The sequence below is a fragment of the Macaca mulatta genome, chromosome 9 (genome assembly GCF_049350105.2).
Source record: "Macaca mulatta isolate MMU2019108-1 chromosome 9, T2T-MMU8v2.0, whole genome shotgun sequence".
NCBI lineage: Eukaryota > Metazoa > Chordata > Mammalia > Primates > Cercopithecidae > Macaca > Macaca mulatta.
The window spans coordinates 128,330,057-128,350,394 of NC_133414.1; the positions used below are offsets into that span (position 1 = coordinate 128,330,057).

The following is a 20,338-nucleotide window of genomic DNA, read 5'->3' on the forward strand; positions in this document are numbered from 1 at the left end:
AAATTCTCATGCCTCAACCTCCCAAGTAACTGGCATTACAGGCATGTACCACCACGCCCAGCTAATTTTTGTTTTTAGCAGAGATGTGGTTTCACTATGTTGGCCAGGCTGGTCTCACACTCCTGACCTCAGGTGATCTGCCCACCCTGGCCTCCCAAAGTGCTGGGATTACAGGCGTGAATCACCACACCTGGCCTGTGTTCATAATACTTTTAATACAATAATCCCCATGTTTCTAGATCCTCAGCCACATTTTTTTTTCTGTAACTTTATTCTCTGTGGATTTCGGGTCCAATTGCAGAAACTGCCTAGATACACATTTACTTTTTTAAAACTTTACAAATTCTCTTCCTAAAAGATTGCAACTGTTTCAATAGGTTTATGGCAATTGCTAAGGTAAGGTAAGGACATGGGGAAATGATGTCTCCCTGGACTAAAAAATGAGAATTCCAAGAAGAGAGTGAGGAAGAAGAGAACAATACGTACAAGGAAATATGACCGAGCTACAAAGATCTATGCAGCTGCCCTGACCCAGGGCCATCCTACTTGGGTTTACGAAAAGGAGGGTGTGAGAGGTGGTAGAAGGGGAAAGAGCCAGGCGGGAGGTAATGCAGTGCAGGCAATGCACATATGAGTGCAGCAGCCGGAGGGCTTTCTTTTCTTCTTCTTCTTTTTTTTTTTTTTTTTTTGCCCTGTCGCCCAGGCTGGAGTGCAGTGGCATGATCTCGGCTCACTGCAACCTCCCTCTTCCAGATTCAAGCTATTCTCCTGCCTCCGCCCCCAAAGTAGCTGAGATTACAGGTGCCCACCACCGTGTCCAGCTAATTTTTCTATTTTTAGTAGAGAGGGGGTTTCGCCATGTTGGCCAGGCTGGTCACGAACTCCTGACCTCAGGTGATCCGCCCCCCTGAGGCTCCCAAAGTGCTGGGATTACAGGCGTGAAACACCGTGCCCGGTCAGGGATTGTATTTTGACCCTGGATCTGCCACTGGGAAAGCAATCTTTCTGTTCTAAGCCTCAACATCTCCATCTGATACAGTGGGGCAACAGTGATATGGGGCTGTTGTGAAGATTGCAGGAAATCACGTTAATAAAGACTTCACACAGTGCCTGACACATAGAAGGCACTTCACAGAAGCAGGCAATTGGACAGAGATTTATAAGAAATCAAGTTGCAGGATATCATCAGGATCAACCAAATTCTTTGGCATGCTGGCAACTGCGCTTGTCGCAATGAATAAAATATACAGTCAGACCTCCATATCCACAGGTTTTGCATCCACAGATTCAACCAACCATTGATTGAAAATATTTGAAAAAATAAAAAGTAAAATTAATGATACTACAATAAAAAATAATACAAACTAAAACAATAAAGTATAACAACATTTATATAGGATTTATATTGTATCATGTATTACAGGTAACCTACAGTTTAAATTACCTGTATACAGAAGGATGCGCATACTCAAGTAATTAAATGCAAATCCCACACCATTTTATATAAGGGGTCCAGATATCAATCTCCTGTGGATACCGAGGAATGACTATACTTACCTGGATTCTAAAACTCAAAAATTAAAAATCAGAGGTGTGCAGCAAAATATCACAGCCTACTCCCTCTGCCTACTAGCCCCCCAGCATGGAATGATGTCATCCAGGAAAAAAATGTGAGAGAACATCTCTAGCAATAGAACATTCATATTCTCCTAGTCATATTTGCTTCTCTGGAAGCAGGATCAATGTTTACCATGTGAACAAACACTAAAACCAGACATATTACCCTACACTCTATATCACATAAGCGCTAGTATTTTTCAGAAGTAGTTGTAAGCAGGTAATTAAACGTAAACTACAGGTATTTCACGAATCTTTCAGAGCACAGGCCTTTCTGCCAGAAGGTAGTACATTTTCTAGAGTCACCCACTTACGGGCTGAGGTAGCCTATGTGGCTCCTCCCTCTCCCTCGTCCCATGTCATGACTGTGCGTGGCAGGACTGCATACTGGGCTGGGCTCCTCTACATTGAAGCCAAACATTTCAGAAATGGAGAGTAACCAGAGAGCTGAGAACACCTTGCAAAAACCTCTGCAGTTGCACACAGGGAGGACCACCAGCAAAAACGTTTCCCTCCTTGTGAAGAACAGTCAGCAAGCAGCAAATGTGATCACCACAGCTCATACCCCACTGAGTGCCTCTGCAAAACAGAAGGGAAAGTTCATTTGGCAGTTTAAGATTCTTCTAAATCTGTATGATATCATTCACTGGCTCAACACAATCATGAAATGTAAATGTCATTTTCATGAAGAATTTAGGTGGCAGGCTTGCCAGAAATTCCCTGAAAATAAAAAGGGATTCCAGCATCTTACAGAGCTTAAAAAATGTTAATTGTCCTTTATACATATACTTCTTCAAGCATCACAGTTGACACAGCGTTCCTTCCCTCAAGAGAATATGGCAGCAAGGCGCCATCTTGGAAACAGAGCATTCCTCACTAGGCAATCAGACATGCTGGCGCCTCGATCTTGGACTTCTCAGCCTCCAGAACTGAAAGAACAGGGATTCTGTCCTTTATAAATTACCCAGCCTTGGTAGTTTGTTATAGCAGCACAAACGAAGAGATGGCTCTACTCAAAAAGATAATAACAAGTGCTGGTGATTATGTAGAGAAACTGGAAGCACATACACCGCTGATGGGAATGTCAAATGGTATAGCCACTTTGGAAAACAGTCTGGCAGGTCCTCAAATAGTTACAAATACAGTGTATCATATGATCCAGCAATTCCACTCCTGGGTATATACCCGAGAGAAATGAAAATATGTCCGTGCAAAAATCTGTACACAGGAGTTCATAGAAGCATTAGCTGTAATAACCAAAAAGTGGAAATAATACAAATTTCCATCAGCTGACAAATGGATAAATAAAATGTAGCACATCCACACAATGAAATAATATTTGACAACGAGAAGACATGAAGTATTGATACGTGCTACAACATGGATGAATCTTGAAAGCATGATCTAAGTGAAAGAAGCCAGACACAAAGACCACATATTGTATGGTTCCACTTATATGAAATATTCAGAATTGGTAAATCAAGAGACAGAAAATAGAGTAATGGTTGCCTAGAGGTGGAGGGGATCAGGGGGTGACAGCTAAGGATGTGCCAGATTTTTAAGGAGGTAATGAAAACACTCCACAATTGACTGTATGCTGAATAGAAAACTCTGAATATACTAAAATCCATTTAACTGTACACTTTAAATACAGCTAGGCAAGCCAGTCTCACAAATGCATCTAGCTCTTCATCCTATGAACACATCTGAAGAACCACACTCAGATGCTAGACACTATAGCTAGAGAAAACTATGCAAAGATGAAAGACAGCATCTCTTCTCCTCAGGGGTCACAACCTGGTGCCTCTACGGACATCTATGCTGTTCAATACAGTAGCCCCCAGCCACATGTGCCCACTCAGCCCTTGAAAAGTGGTGAGTGGGAATTGTAATATGATCTAAGTAAAACTCCGACACCAGATTTCAAAACTTGGGTCACCAAAAAAGGTAAAATTGCTTGTTCATAATTTTTTTATATTAAATTACATGCTAAAATGATATTTCGGGGCCAGGCATGGTGGCTCATGCCTGTAATCCCAGCACTTTGGGAGGCCGAGGGGCAGGCGGATCATGAGGTCATGAGATTGAGACCATCCTGGCCAACATGGTGAAACACTGTCTCTACTAAAAACACAAAAAGTAGCTGGGCGTGGTGGTGTGCGCTTATAGTCCCCACTACTCAGGAGGCTGAGGCAGGAGAACTGCTTGAACCCAGGAGCGGGAGGTTGCAGTGAGCCAAGATCATGCCACTGCACTCAGCCTGGTGACAGAGCAAGAGTCCGTCTCAAAAAAAAAAAAAAAAGAAAAGAAAAGAAAATGATACTTTAAATAATCTGGGTGAAATTTGTTATTTATTTTATTTTTTTGAGACGGAGTCTTGCTCTGTTGTCCAGGCTGGAATGCAGCGGTGTGATCTCGGCTCGCTGCAGCCTCTGCCTCCAGAGTTCAAACAGTTCTCCTGCCTCAGCCTCCCGAGTAGCTGGGATTACAGGTGCCCATCACCACACCCGGCTCATTTTGTATTTTTAGTAGAAATGGGATTTCACCATGTTGGCCAGCCTGGTCTCAAACTCCTGGCTTCAAGTGATCCACCTGCCTTAGCCTCCCAAAGTGCTGGGATTACAGGTGTGAGTCACTGCACCTGCCCGAAATTAAATATTATCATTAAAATTAATTTCACCTGTGCTGTTGCTATTTTTGAACGTGGTACTGGAAAATGTTCAATTACAGATGTGGCTCACATTACATTTCTATTGGACAGTGCTGGTCTAGTACTGATCTTTAAAGTATGTTCAGATCTAGTACTGATTTTTAAGAATAAATAAAGAAATGAAATTTTCTTGATCTCCAAGGTTTTGGAGGGGTATTTTATTCAGACTTCTCAGTGGTAATTAACTTTGAAGTCCACTCAGCAGTTATAAAATGCCCCCTGCTCTGTGATTACGGAGGCACAAACGGTCTCTTGTTTGCTGCCCTCTGCCAACTGGATCCTTGAACTAGGGTGGAAGATGGTCGGTATGGCCTTTTAAATACTGGCATGCCCCAAGTCTTTACAAAGCACAAATGTTTCCCAAATAAGCCAGGCCCAGAAAACGTCAACTGCACCCTCGAAGAGTCGTGATCAAAGGGTTGCCTTTTGAAAATGATGAAAGATGAGGCCAAGATGACAGACCACTATTCACAGATAGGAAAGTTCTTCTAAAAGGGATTTCATCGAGAAGGGGCCTTGCGTGTCACCGTGAGGGCTTCCCCGCCTAGCTCCACATTTGTGAGCTCTGTATTGTTCAGAGCGGCTTTTGCTTCTCCTTCTCTAGATCAGCGGTCCCCGACCTTTCTGGCACCAGGGACTGGTTTCATGGAAGACAGTTTTTCCACAGGCAGGGGGTGTATGTGAGTGTGTGTGAGGAGTGGTTCTGGATGACATAGTGCATTACATTTATTGTGCATTTTATTCCTAGTATTACTACATTGTAATATATAATAAAATAATTATACAACTCACCATAATGTATTATAGAACCAGTGGGAGCCCTGACCTTGTTTTCCTGCAACTAGTGGGTCCTACCTGGGAGTGACAGGAGAGAGTGACAGATCATCAGGTATTAGATTCTCATAAGGAGCATGCAACATGGATCCCTCTCATGTGCAGTTCACAAAAGGGTTTGCCCTCCTATGAGAATCTAATGCTGCCTCTAATCTGACAGGTGATGGAGCTCAGGCGGTAATGTGAGCAATGGGGAGCGGCTGTAAATGCAGATGAAGCTTCACTCACTTGCCCGCTACTCACCTCCTGCTGTGCAGCCCGGTTCCTACTGTCCAGGGTTGGAAACCCCTGCTCTAAATTACTCTTTGAGCCACATGTCCAGGGCATGGCAAATAGGACCTATAGGACAGCAGCAAGCTCTAAACCTCTGGCCCAGCTGGAACTCTATAAAGAATCCACAGGTATGTCTGCACCCAAAGAGAGGAAACAGAAATGGACCTTAGATGTAGTGGGCTCTAGGGATCAAACAGTTATCATTAAGTAGCTGGGCCAAGAACCCCTACCAAACTGTCTGGCTGCTTCAGTAGCCAGCCAATGCCCAAGGAACTATGTTTACTGCCTTTTTCAAACTCACTCTTTGGAGTTAAGAAAGAAGTGGAGGTGAAGTAATGTGGCCAGAGTCACAGTGCTGGCAAGTGGCACAGCCATGATTCAAACTTGAGTTTGCCTGATCCCAAAGTTAATGCCTTTAATAAGCACAGAGCTATATTGTCATTATTTCCTTCCACAAACACTATTCCCTGCTGGGTGCTGCGGGAATAGAAGATTAGAGTGATTTATATAAACCAGCATCCTGCCTTCTCAAACGAGACAATCTTAAATTCCTGTATCTACTTTTGTTCAGCATCTCCAGTAAACTGAAGTAGAAGGCAGTCTCATTGACTCATCTCTGTTCTGTGCATTATGGAAACAGAGACAAGATATCTAGGAGTTCTTAATCTCTTCTGGACACACAGTGGGTCCAGGTGGGAAACAGAGCTTAATTCCATCTCCTGTCACATCAGATCCATTTCCTCCACGTGCTCATAAATGAGAGTATACCAAGTATCACGCTTGTTCTGGCACTTAGAATGGGCCATGCAACCGGCTCTGTACTGGGCATATCCAAAGATGAATATACCCCAGTCTCTGCCCTCTGGAATGTTCCTCAGTTAGAGGCTATCAAGTTATTTTAAAGTGCCTATGTTTTGGGCAAAGTGTGCTATAAAGAACAAAGCTCATTTCTGGAGCCAGTCTGTGGCTTGAGGCATCTTCAAATTATAGCAGTTGTTACAAAATGTACCTGACTTCGCATTTCAAAAGAACTGGCTGGAACATGGCTATTTCTAGATGGACTTGTTCAGGGCCTGGGTAATCAAAGCCCTCATTTTCCACTCTCCTCCCACCACTCCCATTATCTCCTGGGCCTGGTAGTCAGTAAGCAATTGGCTGGCTTCGCAAGCACACATGGTGTGATTTAGAAAGTTAAGGGAATTATGAAGAAAATGTCATTGCAAACCACCAAAAGTCTGGAGGCCTCTGATAAAGAAGTTTAAAGGTGTCTTCATCATCTTCCAGCTGGAGATGCCTAGGAAGACAGCCAGGATTGCTCCAACAGATGGCCAGGAGGTCCAACCTACTCTCTATTTCTGGCTATGGTGCATAGACCAATGCTCCCTGCCCAAGATGCTCATGTTCTAATCCCTGGAATCTGTGAAGAGGTTACTTTACATGGCAAATGAGACTTTGCAGATATGATTAAATTAAGGATCTGGAGATGAGGATGTTTTCCTGTATTATTCAGGTGGGCCCAGCCTAATCACATGAATCCCTAAAGTTGGAGAATCTTCCCCCAGAGAGTTATTATGGTGAAAAAAGGGCCAGAGAGATGCTGTGTTGCTGACTTTGAAGATGGGGAGGGAAGCCACAAGTCAAGAAAGGCAGGTGGGGCCAGGCGCAGTGGCTCACACCTGTAATCCCAGCACTTTGGGAGGCCAAGATGGGTGGATCACGAGGTCAGGAGTTCAAGACCAGCCTGGCCAAGATGGTGAAACCCTGTCTCTACTAAAAATACAAAAAATTAGCCAGGCATGGTGGAAGGCGCCTGTAATCCCAGTTGCTCAGGAGGCTGAGGCAGAGAATTGCTTGAACCTGGGAGATACAGGTTTCAGTGAGCCAAGATAGTGTCACTGCACTCCAGCCTTGGTGACAGACCAAGACTCTGTCTCAAAAAAAAAAAAAAAAAAAAAAAAAGGAAGAAAGAAAAAAAGAAAGTCAGGTGGCCTCTAGAAAATGGAAAAGGCAAGAAGACAGATTCTCCATCAGGGCCCCCAAAAGTAACAAAGTCCTGCCAACTCCTCGAGTTTAGTCCAGTGAGACCCATGTTGGATCTGTGGCCTACAAAACTGTACACTAATAAATTTGTATTGGTTAAGCTACTACATTTAGGGTAATTTGTTGCAGAAGCAGTAGGAAATTAATACACTGGTTATACACAACCAAACAGTGGGGTGGCCAGGCAATGAGGGCAAGTGACAAGGAAAGTGATTACATAGAAAAACAGCCAGCGTAACTAACTAGTCAATTTTACCCAAAAGAAAACTCAAGTATTTCTACAGAATGACCCAGTCTAAGTTGAAATTGCAAGTACAAATTGCATCAAAGCACTGGGTCATCGAAATTCTGTTTGTTCTTATAGTCCCTACAGAATCCTCAGCCCTCCTTCATCTGGGGCTCACCCAGTGCCAACAATAGCATCAGAGAGAACTCTTCTCAGGTGGAGATATTAGAGAAAGGAAGGGTGGTGTTCCCAGAATCTTATTCCTAAGAGTGCAACCCTTCCCACCCCTCCTTAGGAGCAGCATGATGTTCTGTGAAGAACAGGTATTTGGAGCACATGAAGATGAGGAGGTGGCTCCCCTGCAAGGTTAAAACAGACCTATGATGCTTCCATATGGACAGTCAGCTGTAGGGCTGCCCTTCCCCTAATACATCCACATTTTAAGCAAATATGTTACACTGTTGGGACTCAGTCATGATGGAAGGCTGGGTGGTGGGAGGGATGGCTGGGCCTCCTTCTCCTTCCTTTTACCTGACAGATGAGATAATAGTTTATTTTAACCAGCTCTCACTTGGTACGGGCAGTCGTGTTGGAAAGGAGGCTGCTCTGCAGGGTGGTGTATTCCTACCAGGCACACCTTGGGGAGCTGCCTTCTCCACGGGTTTCCCTGGGTTGTTACCTGAGCAAATCCCTGCTGTGTCTTTGATTCAAGCTTCCCAAGGAGCTTCTTTTTACCCTTTTCTATTTTACCAAAGCATCCATCCAAGAGTGTAATCGCCCACCCATTTGGCCACTTTCTGAAGGTCTCAACAGTGTTTAATCTCATCAACTCAAAGGGCATAATCAAAAAGGAAACAGGGTACCTGAGGACTTGGAAATCTGTCTAAAGTATGGTTCCTAAAAAAAGGATACCTGATACATCATGATGGTCTAAGTGGCTCCTCTATTCCAAGCACCTCCTGTGTATTTTTCTGATGTAATTCTTATGCTATCCCTGAAAGATGAGTACTGTTATCTCATTTTAGAGCTGAGGAAACTGACGCTGACAACTTGTTCAAGATCACAGTGATAGCAAATGAAGGAGCTGGATTCCAAATTAGTCTCTCTCATGCCAAAGGCCAAGCTCTTCTCACTATGTTGAGTGGCTTTCCAAGATGGAAATTATTTGCTCCTCGTAAGTTCCTGGAAACATGCTACAGTGAAGACACCCACATATATAAAGGCTATTACAAGTCAATTCTCAGTAGAAATCTAGCTTTTCCAGATAGTGAAGGGAAGAGTTCTCGATAATATAAACAAGACTGGTTTCAACTCTGAAAGTATTTATTGAGCAACTATTAGACAGAGGCCATACGTACAAACAGGCCAGTGCCCCCTTCTATTAAAGAAACTAGGCACATGTGGACAGACAGACAGACACACACACACACAATTTAACACAAGAAAAAGAATAAGTGCTTTATCAAAGCTATCAATGAGTAAACTGTTATGGAAACAAGTAGCAGCTACAGCAATTATTTCAATAAGTCAAAGAGGAGGAACACTCAAAGTAGAAGCAGAAGGAAAATATGGGGCTGTAGAAAGATGGAATATCTCTGGATGGGTGGAGCAGCCCAGTGTTCTTAGGAGAGAAGAGAATGAGGAGGAGTCTGGAAAGGTGGGTAGGACAAGGCTAGCTTACTGATGGGGAAAAGGACTTCGAATATCATGTTAAGGAAAGTTGGAAATTTATTTTCTATTTAAAAAACATTACTACATATTTTGAAGTCATGGCATGAGGGGTCATGAACACTTCTTAGCAGAGAAGTGAAACGTTCACAGCTGGGCTTTAAGCCAATGCCTGAAAACAATGCAGGGATTGGCAGGGGCAGATGGGTCCACAAGAAGATGACCAACCAGGCACAAGACCTGTCCTAACGACTTTGTCCCAGGAGTCAGCCAGGTCTGACGGACAACCTGGGTTTCTAGGCTGGCTCCGTGACATGAATTCAGTTATATGAATTTCCTGAGCCTCAGTTTCCTCATGTCTTACATGATAAGGTTAAACTTAATAGTGGCTCAAATCATATCTTCCTCCAAAATATTATAATTAAAAGTCATACATTTATATACAAGACAGAAAAATGACCTCATATCATATAAGGCATGGGGATAAGTATTCCTAAAATTACTTGAATCTCATTTTGAATTCAAATTATATAATTGATACAAAGCATTTTTTGAAGTGTGCCTATGTTAGGTAAATCCAAGGTAAAGCTTTTTTTTTTCTGAATTCTACATTAGATTTAAACAATGCTTTCCATTCTTAAAAAGCATTCTCCTTTTCCTTTTCCCCAATGCTAGACCTTTGTCTTCTGCTTTAACTAAAAACAGCTGCCAGCCTTTTCTGGCCTCACCTGCTTAGTGAAGAAAAATAATCTGTTGTAATACACCATAAATTTAAATTCTAACTACTATATAAAAGCTAATGCTCTGTGACAGGCATTACTTCACATTTCCACAACACCTAAATCAAGACCTGGGCACACAAGCTTATTTAAAACGAATTCAACCAAGTTGTGAATCAACTGCACTTCCTTCGGCAAACAGGGACTATTGCAGAAGAATGTCCGTAAAATACGGCCCTGTCTAGAGTTGAACAAGTAGATGTTATTCTGGGATCAAATTAAGACCCCAGTATGGAGAGGGCGAACAAGAGAGAAAGAAAGAAAGGAGAAGACACACTGACCATCTTCTTCTTCCTCAATGGCTTACATTCTCTTCTCTCCAACAAATAATCTGGTAATTCAGACTGGTCAGGGTTTTAGGTAAGAGTGCTGCCCTTTTATGTCAAACCATCCATACCTGGATAGTTGGACTCTGCAACCTACTAAAACAAACATGTTAAAAAGTAAACATATTCCATACTATGCAGAATTAATGTGAGCAAAAACACCAGTGATTTCATCCTCCCAAGGAATGTACCTTACAGGGTGTACGTTGGCATCCCTCCAGAATCTTGTCTCGGATAGCAGTTGGGTGATCTTAAAGGATGAGTATTTTAGTGCCTCGACTTCTCTTTAAATATACACCATTTGAATGAATCCATTTATTGTAAATATCAAGGCATTGTGTTTACATTTTTACACCTAAAAAAAGTTCTCGGCCATTTTTCTTTGAACCTTTTAAGACATTTGAATGATTCCTAATACAAAAAAAAAAAAAAAAACTAATCCTGGTGTTTAATGATGATAAAGGACTTGTCTATTTTTATAACAAATCACCAGAACAAAAAGCTATTATGGAGTAATTAAACACCACATTCGGCATAGATAGAGAGAAAAGGAGAATTGCGAATTACTTTTTACAGCTTGTTCTGAAGTTTTCTGAAGTGGAACATATTTTAATCATTAAACTCCTCAGAGGTGTTAAAAAGTAATCAGAATGATTAAGTGATAACCTCCAATTCCAGGGCTCCAAAGCCTCAGATCTTGCCAGGGTCTCCAGCTAAGCACTGTCACCAGGCTGAGGCCCCGTCTTTGATAAGTCCATTCAGAGATAACTGCAGGGAAGTCCACTTCTCATGGCTTTTCTGCTTTGGGAACCCTTAATGGGGGGCACAGAGATCTCTGACCTTTAATTAAATATAGATTGCTAGTTCAGGCCAAAGAACAAGTTATTTTAAGTTCAGGCCTAAATCAGGATTCTAACAAGCCACCTTTACTTCTTTCTTATTATTTAAAAGGTATGCTTGGGCCAGGAGCAGTGGCTCACGTCTGTAATCCCAGCAGTTTAGGAGGCCGAGACGGGCAGCTCACTTGAGGTCAGGAGTTCGAGATCAGCCTGGCCAACATGGCAAAACCCTGTCTCTACTTAAAATATACAGAATTAGCTGGGCATGGTGGCACACACCTGTAATCCCAGCCACTCAGGAGGCTGAGGCAGGAGCATCCCTTGAACCTGAGAAGCAGAGGTTGCAGTGAGCCAAGATCGCACCATGGCACCCCAGCCTGGGTGACAGAGCGAGACTCCATCTCCAAAAAAAAAAAAAAAATGTATTTTTAATTGAGTTAATCAGCTTTCTGAGTACACTTGGAAATGTGTAAGCATATTAAAATATAAGGATTCCCTGCCTTAGGGAGTTCTTAGGATTAATTCCCAGCATCTCAGAGCAATCAAGTTTATGATTTCCTGCACAGACACCCTGGGCAGATACTACTGCAGCCTGGCCTGGTCCAGCCTGGATGCAAGTCACCTTGTTTTGAGCACCCACAGCCCATGGCCCCCGCAGTGCTGTGACTCATCAGGTGCTCCCCCATCTATCAGGATCTTCCTCGTTCAAGGTCATCTATTCTGCTCAATTGGCTTACTCTTTCAAAACTGGGTGATCTAAATACTTTGCCTGATTCCTTTTAACAAACACACTTGATGTTTTCCCCCAGTACAAATTATGTCTAAAGGCCCATCTTATATAAAAGGGGAAAAAAATTATTTTCCTTCGACTCCACTGAACATGGCTTTGGGGAAGACTGTCATTTACTATAATTGATGCCTCTTGCCAGGGATATCGGGAACAGGCAGCTGCATATCGATTCATTTTTGGATATGGTTCCTTTTTCCTCTTTCCTCAGCCCCTGGGTTGAGTGAGCATTTTAAATTCTCTCTACTCTTTGGGAGAAGGCTGAACTGTACTTATGTTTACAACCCTGATAAATGCAGGCTTTTTGTGCTAAACCAGAACAGAGCTCAGCTATTCAACTGTCTTTGTTGTTGTTGTTACCTTTTTAAGGAAAATACCTATAACAGCTTTGCCTTTTTTTCCCCTTCAGTGAAACTTCTAAAGTCCCTGGAAAAACTAGATATGGAAACCTATTCAACTCTCATCTGGCTTAGGTCAAACCTACTCTTGACTGGACAGCATCCTGGGGACCCAGTGAAATGAAGGAATAAGGGTAAAGAAGAAACCAGCTCCAGCTGGTAAGGGGAAACAGGGCCTAGAATCCTAAAATGCAGCCAGTGTTTTTCACCTGGAACAGGTGTTTCTGAATCCACAGGATATAGCTTCAACTTAGGACACACAGCAAGAGAGACCTCACTCAAAGAAGGTCCATTCATTTGGATCCAATTTAGCCAATTCATCATAGACGTGGGGCTGTAAACCTAGTCATGGCCCTCTGGTGGATCACTCCATGGCCTTGGGGGGCAGCACACTTGGCCTCTTAATGTTTCTCTAGTATATATGAACATTCTGTAATGTAAATTACATTACATATATACAAAAAATGTACTACTCAAGGCTACTGGAGAGAGCTCTGGGGTGGAACACAGACCTGTGCCACTAATCTGGAGAACCGGGACACTCTCAATATGTGAGATATGGTTTGGCTGCGTCCCCACCCAAATCTCATCCTGAATTGTAGTTCCCATAATCCCCACATTTCATGGGAGGCACCCAATGGGAGGTAATTTAATCATGGGTGGGGGGTTCTCTCAAGCTATTCTCATGATAGTGAGTGAGTTCTCACGAGATCTGATGGTTTTATAAGGGTCTTTTTCCCCTTTAGTTCGGCCCTTCTTGCTTTCGCCATGTGAAGAACGTATTTGCTTCCCCTTCTGCCATGATTGTAAGTTTCCTGAAGCCTCCCCAGCCATACCAAACTTTGAGTCAATTAAATTTCTTTCCTTTATAAATTACCCAGTCGCAGGTATGTTTTTATTAGCACTGTGAGAATGGACTAATGCGGCACCAGATTGACTGAGTCAGGAATATCTGTGCCTCTCTCGGCAAGCAACCAAATCCAGTGATATCCCTGAAACGGGTTTGCCAAGGCCAGGCAGAGGGAAGACACATGTGGCTAAAATGGCCACTGTGGTTTGCCCAAAACTTATGGTTAGCTACAGTATTTTTAGGCTGTTAAAGTTTGGTTTTCTGACCCATGAGTTTCTTTTCATAGGAAGCAGATCTTGAGGTGCCTATTCCCTCTTTGCCTAACAAGGAATAAATCGGTGTTGACAATATTTGATTGGATATCCAAATGCCTTACTAAAGTCCTGCACCAAAGCTGCTGCCCCTCTAAGCACCAAGAAATCACCCACCATCACCACCCATCACCATCACCCACCCCCAACCTCTAGAAGATTCTGCCTGTTACTGCCCCATATTGGGTTGAGAGTGTGGGGAATGGTCCACCATAATTCAGCTCCAGCAACTGCCCCTCCCTAAAGCTGGCAAATCCCCATCCCTCCTGTTACAAACTGGAGATCTGTGTTCGCCTTTTAAGTCATATGTTGAAGCCCTAACCCCAATGTGATGGTATTTGGAAGTGGAGCCTTTGGGTGGTAATTCGAGTTAGATGGGGTCATAAGGGTGCAGCCGTCAAGATTGGATTAGTGCCCTTATAAGAAGATACCAGACAGCTTGACTGATCTGTCATTTTCTGAGTCCACATGAAGAAGAGGTCATGTGAGCACACAGCAAGATGGTGGCCCCCATCCCGTAGGAAAGGCCTCAGAATGAAATTCACCTTGCTGGCACACTGATCTTGGACTTCCAGCCTCCAAAACCATGAGAAATAATTTTCCATTGTTTTAGCCACTCAGTTTATGGTACTTCGTTATGGCAGCCTGCACAGACTAAGTCACAGCCTATCTCTGTGAGCTTTGTCACTGCCCTCGAAACAATGACAGGAGAAGAATTCAAGGATGAGAACAACAAAGGTGCCACCTCTGTTCTGACCAAAATTCACCTTTGCTTTGGCGATTGCTACAAGCACAGAACCAACTGGCCATGAACATGGACAACCCCTAGTGCCCTCTGAGGATAACAACCCCAGCCCATGGTGCCCAAGGGGGACCTGCATGCCTCGCCAACTCTGCTTTGCCCAAATCACTTCCTATAGGCCCTGAAGACACTGCCTCTGCCAGGAACCAGAGAACTGGAAACAACAACCCCCTTTCAGCAGAGAAACGTGCCTGAGGTGGAAAATTTCCCCTCCACGCTCAAAAAGGTTGCCAGGACTTTCTCAAATGCAAAAGGAGAAAAGTTCCATATTTATAAAAATCACCCAGAAAGAACAAAACACTGTGAATAAGAACTAAATTAATATGGTCCCTGCCTCCCAGGAAGCAGGCAATCTGAGAAAAAACAGACCCAGAAAAAAAAAAAAAAAAAAAAAAAGATTAGAAGCAGGCAACTGATGAAAAATATTGAATAAACCCCTAATGTATATACAAATTAAACATACACCATGTGTCTCTCATATGAGGGAAGGGGCAACTGTTAGGATTAAAGAACATATTTATTCAACCAAGAATGGAGTTGAAGAAGGAAAATGGAAGTTTACCACCTCACAGAAAGATTTCCTATCTTACCCCCAAAAGCTGGGGTACAACCTCATGTGGGCTCCCCTAGCATTTTGTACCTTCCTCTGCAACCGCCTTGGTGAGATCCTGTGATTATCTGTCTTCTCCACTAAACAGGAAAAGATTACTTCTTATATGCAACTTTGTTTCAATACTACCAGGGCAACAATAATAGCAAAAATGTAACGTGCCTGCTTATTTTGAGCCAGGCCTTCAAATAAGAACTTAAAGTGCATTATCTCATTGAACCCTCACAACAAACTTGCAAAACTGTACTATTTTTATTTTATAAGAAGTAATATATGTATATGCACTACACGTAATACATATACTATACATATGCCAAGTTCCCACACTGCCTTCACATACAATTACTATTATTATTAGTGTCTTATGAATCCATCCATAGTTTCTTTGGGTATACACAAGCATCTTTTTTATTTACAAAAGGCAGCAAGCTATACGAACTGCTCTGCACTTTGAGATGTTCACTTATCTTGAAGGTCTTTACATAGACAGCTATCTCATACCTTTATACAGCTTTGTACTATTCCGCTCTGTGGTTGAACCATAAAACATTTAACCACATCTCTGTTATTGTAGTTTACAGATGAGAAAAATGAGGCTCAGAGAGGTTAAGTGTCTTGTGCAAAGTCACACAGCTGCTATGTGGCAGAGGAAGGATTGAGGCTGAAGTTGGTTAGATTCCAACCAAAGCTCTTAAGCAATTTGCTGTATTTACTGCCTGGCACGATGCCTGTTATGCAGCAGACACTGAGTACATACTTGAATAGATTAATGAACCAATAAACTAAAGGCAAAAAAAAAAAAAAAAAAGCAAGAAGAACGACTCTGCTCTCTTTTTTCTATACTTCCTGTTCTTCCTCTCTAGATAGCTACATCCACAGGCAGCCACCCTCTGTGTATTATCAGAGCAGTAGAACAAAGAAGTTTTCAGTCATTCAGCATCTTGCAAAGACCTGGGTCCTGCCTGATTCCTCATACTTACTTAATCCCAGCTAAGCTCTGGATAAAGGACATCCTAGAATGTATGCAAGCTTTGCCTTTGCTGGCCAAAAGCACCAAAGCTCTGCGCAAAAAGGTCACGAGGAAGTGGGGAAAAGGGTTCCTAGGGGCAAACAACACCTGTGCTTCCACCTCCAGGCATCACAGGGACACATCCAAGCTGAGCATCAGCGCTGATGAGACAGCCAACTTTCACTCCTTTCTTGGGTGCTCGCGGCACAGCTCTTCCTCAACCAAGCAGACATCTTGAAAACCTTCCACTCCTTCCAAATGCGCTGTAAAGCTGACACACGGAGCCTCGTTTTTACTCTGTGTTTTACATTAGGCTCAGTCTTCCAATAAATTTAACACCGGAATTATATACAACATTAAGTGCGTGCAAACCCAGCTGATTTCTTCACAGGCTCTTTTGTGCGCAGCTGCTGGGAAGGTGCAGCGTTTGACAACAGGAAAGCCGTGTCTTTCAATGTGGCAGGCCCCGGGGAATGCCGTCTGCCAGGTAACCTCCCAGTGACCTCTCAAGGTATCAGAAAGGTTTACTTCATCTGACTTCTAAGTGTTAGAAGAACATTGCAAACTTCACTATCTGCATTCAGCCTGCAAGACCCTCAAAACACATGCAAGTCCTGCCTTCTGAAGGGCCAGATGTAAAACAACTCAGAATGTGCATGTCACATATATTTACACATGCAATATACACCATTCCCTGTCCACATTGTCTGTGAATGTTCCATATATATGGAATTTCTGGAGAGCAAGGGACTGATCGGAAAATGCACACCCGTCTTTCCTCTGATGTTTTGCTGTCATGATGGATAACAAGCAATATTTATTTAACAAGGTCTCAGAATTACGACTTAATTGGTTATAATCCGCTCAATGAAGGAATAATGTCCTCTGCAATTATTCCAATCTAATCCATTTAATCTAAAATCTATAGGACATTACAGATTTCTCCAAGAGAGAATATTTAAATCTCTTCCTCCATGTTTAACTTTCAACTATTGACATGCAAAACAAATGGTCATTTTCTTAAAATGCTATGATGCCAAAAAAAATCTATAATTTTTGCCCACGTTGAAGGCTAGCTTATGAGCTATAGGATTAGCCTCGCATTTGCAATTCCCCTTAAGTGAGAACATCTTAAAGCTTGCATGTTTTTCAGTTCCTTTGACTGGGTTCACACTGAAATATGTGAAATAGAAATCTCAAAGCAAGAGTATCATCAGCCATGTCCAGCTGTATTGGAAGCAAATCGTAACATGCATTTTTACTAAGGTGACCAGAGACAGAGAAAACGGCATCAGCTAGCCAACTAACGAACAAACATCTCATCTTCATTTGTGGGTTTCCGTTTAAAATGTTTATATTTATGGTTCTTCCTAACACATCACATTGATAAATTCTGTTCAAAGCCGGTGTCAAAACACTGATAGGCATTGCACAACTTGTATTTCTCATATATAGTCAAAATACAGATCACGATGGAACAACTCCTTGACATTTTTGTTTTATAATTATTATTATCACAGTGAAATTCCCACAGGGCGTTGCCGGATATACATCAGAAGTAAAAATCTTTTTAAAGTAAATCACTATAAAATCCCTTTCCTTTATACCATGCTGGAACTGCAGTGTCTAAAGGTCTTTTGGGAAAATAAATAATGGAAATTTTGTTATTGATCTCACGCAGAGGCAGCGAATCTAATGAGTTATTGTTATTCTACCCAGAGCAAATATTATGAGGTCCAAAATAATAACATTCAATTAAATAAAGCAAGCCAGATAAAATGGAAGATACAAACGTAACTTAACAATGAATTACTTTCAGTACTTCCTAAACACTAATTTTGTCTGTCACACATTTAGAATGAAATTCTTTTTAAAAAGTAGTTTCCCATGCCACAGTAATAATTAAAATTATTATTTATCTTGTGATAGACACGTATCATCTTCAACAAAAGGAGGTTGCTGATCTTCATTAAAAGATAATTTATACTTGGGTTTTTAAAAAATTTAACAACAAAAGCCTTAAGCTGATAGCTGAGTCTCCTAGGATTTACCAAAATTTTTGAGAGTGAAATTTGAGCAAAACTATCAAAGCAGTTTTGAACATGTTCACAATAGCACCCTGTTAACATGGATCCTTGTTACACGAGTCGAGGTTCATCAGACTGAAAGGTCACACAACGTGTCCCTCGGAGCTTAACTGGATCCAGGAAAGCACAGCAATTCACAGACGGAGAAAGGATATCTACAAGCAGGTGTTCGTCAATTTCTCTATGATGTATTTTTTTAAAAAAACGGAAATCATTGCATTTTCAAATTCCATATCTGGTTCATCAAGCCACCAAGAAAATTCAAGTGACCGTTGAGCTTTAGGAAGCAGCTGGTATAATCTTAAATCTTCAGGACAAAGCCCCCACTGTTGTTCCACAGGCTGACCTAAGGCACCGGCCTCCTACCCCCATTATGGTGACCCAACTCCTCCACGGCTTGGGTTCTTGCTGAAGGAGAAGACCTCTTATCACTGTGCTCCATGGCTGAACTTCATCCTAGCATCATCCTTCCTGTAGCTCAGCTGGTGCTCCGCCCATCTCCCTATGCAGTGAAAATTAAGACCGAATCCTTGGCACCCACTGACTATTTTCTTTCTCATAAGCTGTAACAAAATCACATTCTCAAAGAAGGATTTTCTAGAAATGGATTTCTTTTGAAGGGTGTGAGTCCTACCATTTCTCAAAAACCAAAGCATCTAATGAGAAAATGAATCATTTTGAACTTTTTACTTGGGCAGAGTGAAACGAAGGCCCTTAAATATGTGGGAAATGACTAGAAAGGATTATGTCTAAAGAACTCCAGCATGATCTGCCCTCCAACATGGCATCACAGTTAACTCTTTAACCCATTCACCCGCCCCTCAACTGCTTGATGAAGGAGGAAAACGAAACCGTCTGCATCTTAGCCACCTGGCATTCCACACAGTGCTTGGCATAGAGTAGGCTGTCTCGACAAACATCTGCAGACTGAAAGGAATAAACGAATGAATAGCAGCTAACACACAGGGTGCGCACTCTTTATGAGGGACTATACTAAGAATTTTAATCTTCAAAACAATCCTAACAGGTAGCTGTAGTTACGATCGTCCCATTTTACGGAGAATGAAACTGAGGCTTGCGGAGTTGACATCTGAAACCAAATCATCTGCTCCAGACCTTAAGCTCTCAACCACTGTACTAAAGTGCATAATGGACGAATCTCGATCATCAAAAACAAGCCCTTATTTAAGATTCACATATTTTCACATACTGGATAATTTAGAATTTCATAATACATTAGATTTCTAAAACATGTGTGTTTTTGCAAGCCAGTACTCTCAGATATTGAAGTGATAGTGTCTTTTGCCAGAACTTTTAAAACCAACAACATGGGGAGAAAACCAATTCACACATGTCCAAGAACCTGTCACCAAGAGGTTCATGGTCCCCGTACTTTCGTCCAACTATCTTGCAAGCATTTCAAATTTCCTGGAAGCAACTGAGAAAACAGAGAGGCCTTGGAGAACCAAACCTGTCAAAACAAATCTCAACCACACAGTTTTAGTTTGTGTGCTGCTTCGTTCATCCTGACATAAAAATGCATGGTCTCAGAAGCCTCTCAGTTGACTGTCTCTGCAACGTCTTCCTTCCCGATGTGAGCATCCTCACCCGATCCAAGTGGTAGCTCGATGGGCGTTAATACGTATTGCCACATGATGCAGATGAGTTTGGGAATGGAAATAAAATGCATTGGCTGAAGTTCCACTTTGGCAGGAAACAGGGGTTCATCTAGAACTGATAGGATGGTCAAATTGGATATTTTTCTAAACATGGAAGCATTTGCCATGCTCCTTGGGATTTTCAGACACAGGTGGAGACTGACGCTTTCGTTGTTATGTACAGGATTGGGCTGCCCTGGCTGACTACTGCTGTATTTGTTCTGCAGGCTAGCTAGAAATATCACTAGATCCAGAAGGAAGTTTCAACACTAAGAACAGGAGAACCAACTCTCTGCCCAGCCATTCTCACTGGAAGGCAGCACATAGTAGCCAAGGATCCCGAAAGTGAGCTGACAAACCCTAAACAAGAGTTGTGAGCTTGAAAAAATGGCCATTTCCAAAAGGGAGCTATTAAAAAAAAAAAAAAAAGTTGTCAATCATAAAACAGCTGTGTTTACACATACAAACTGAAGTAGAAAAACTCAGGCAGTTACCCAGATGATTTTAATCAAAA

At 42.2% G+C, this 20,338-nt stretch overlaps 1 protein-coding gene across 8 annotated transcripts in view; it reads right to left on the minus strand.

Annotated features, from left to right (window-relative positions):
- GFRA1 (GDNF family receptor alpha 1) overlaps positions 1–20,338 on the minus strand; it is a 220,242-nt gene that overhangs the window by 168,091 nt on the left and 31,813 nt on the right. The gene's annotated exons all lie outside the window — the stretch shown is intronic.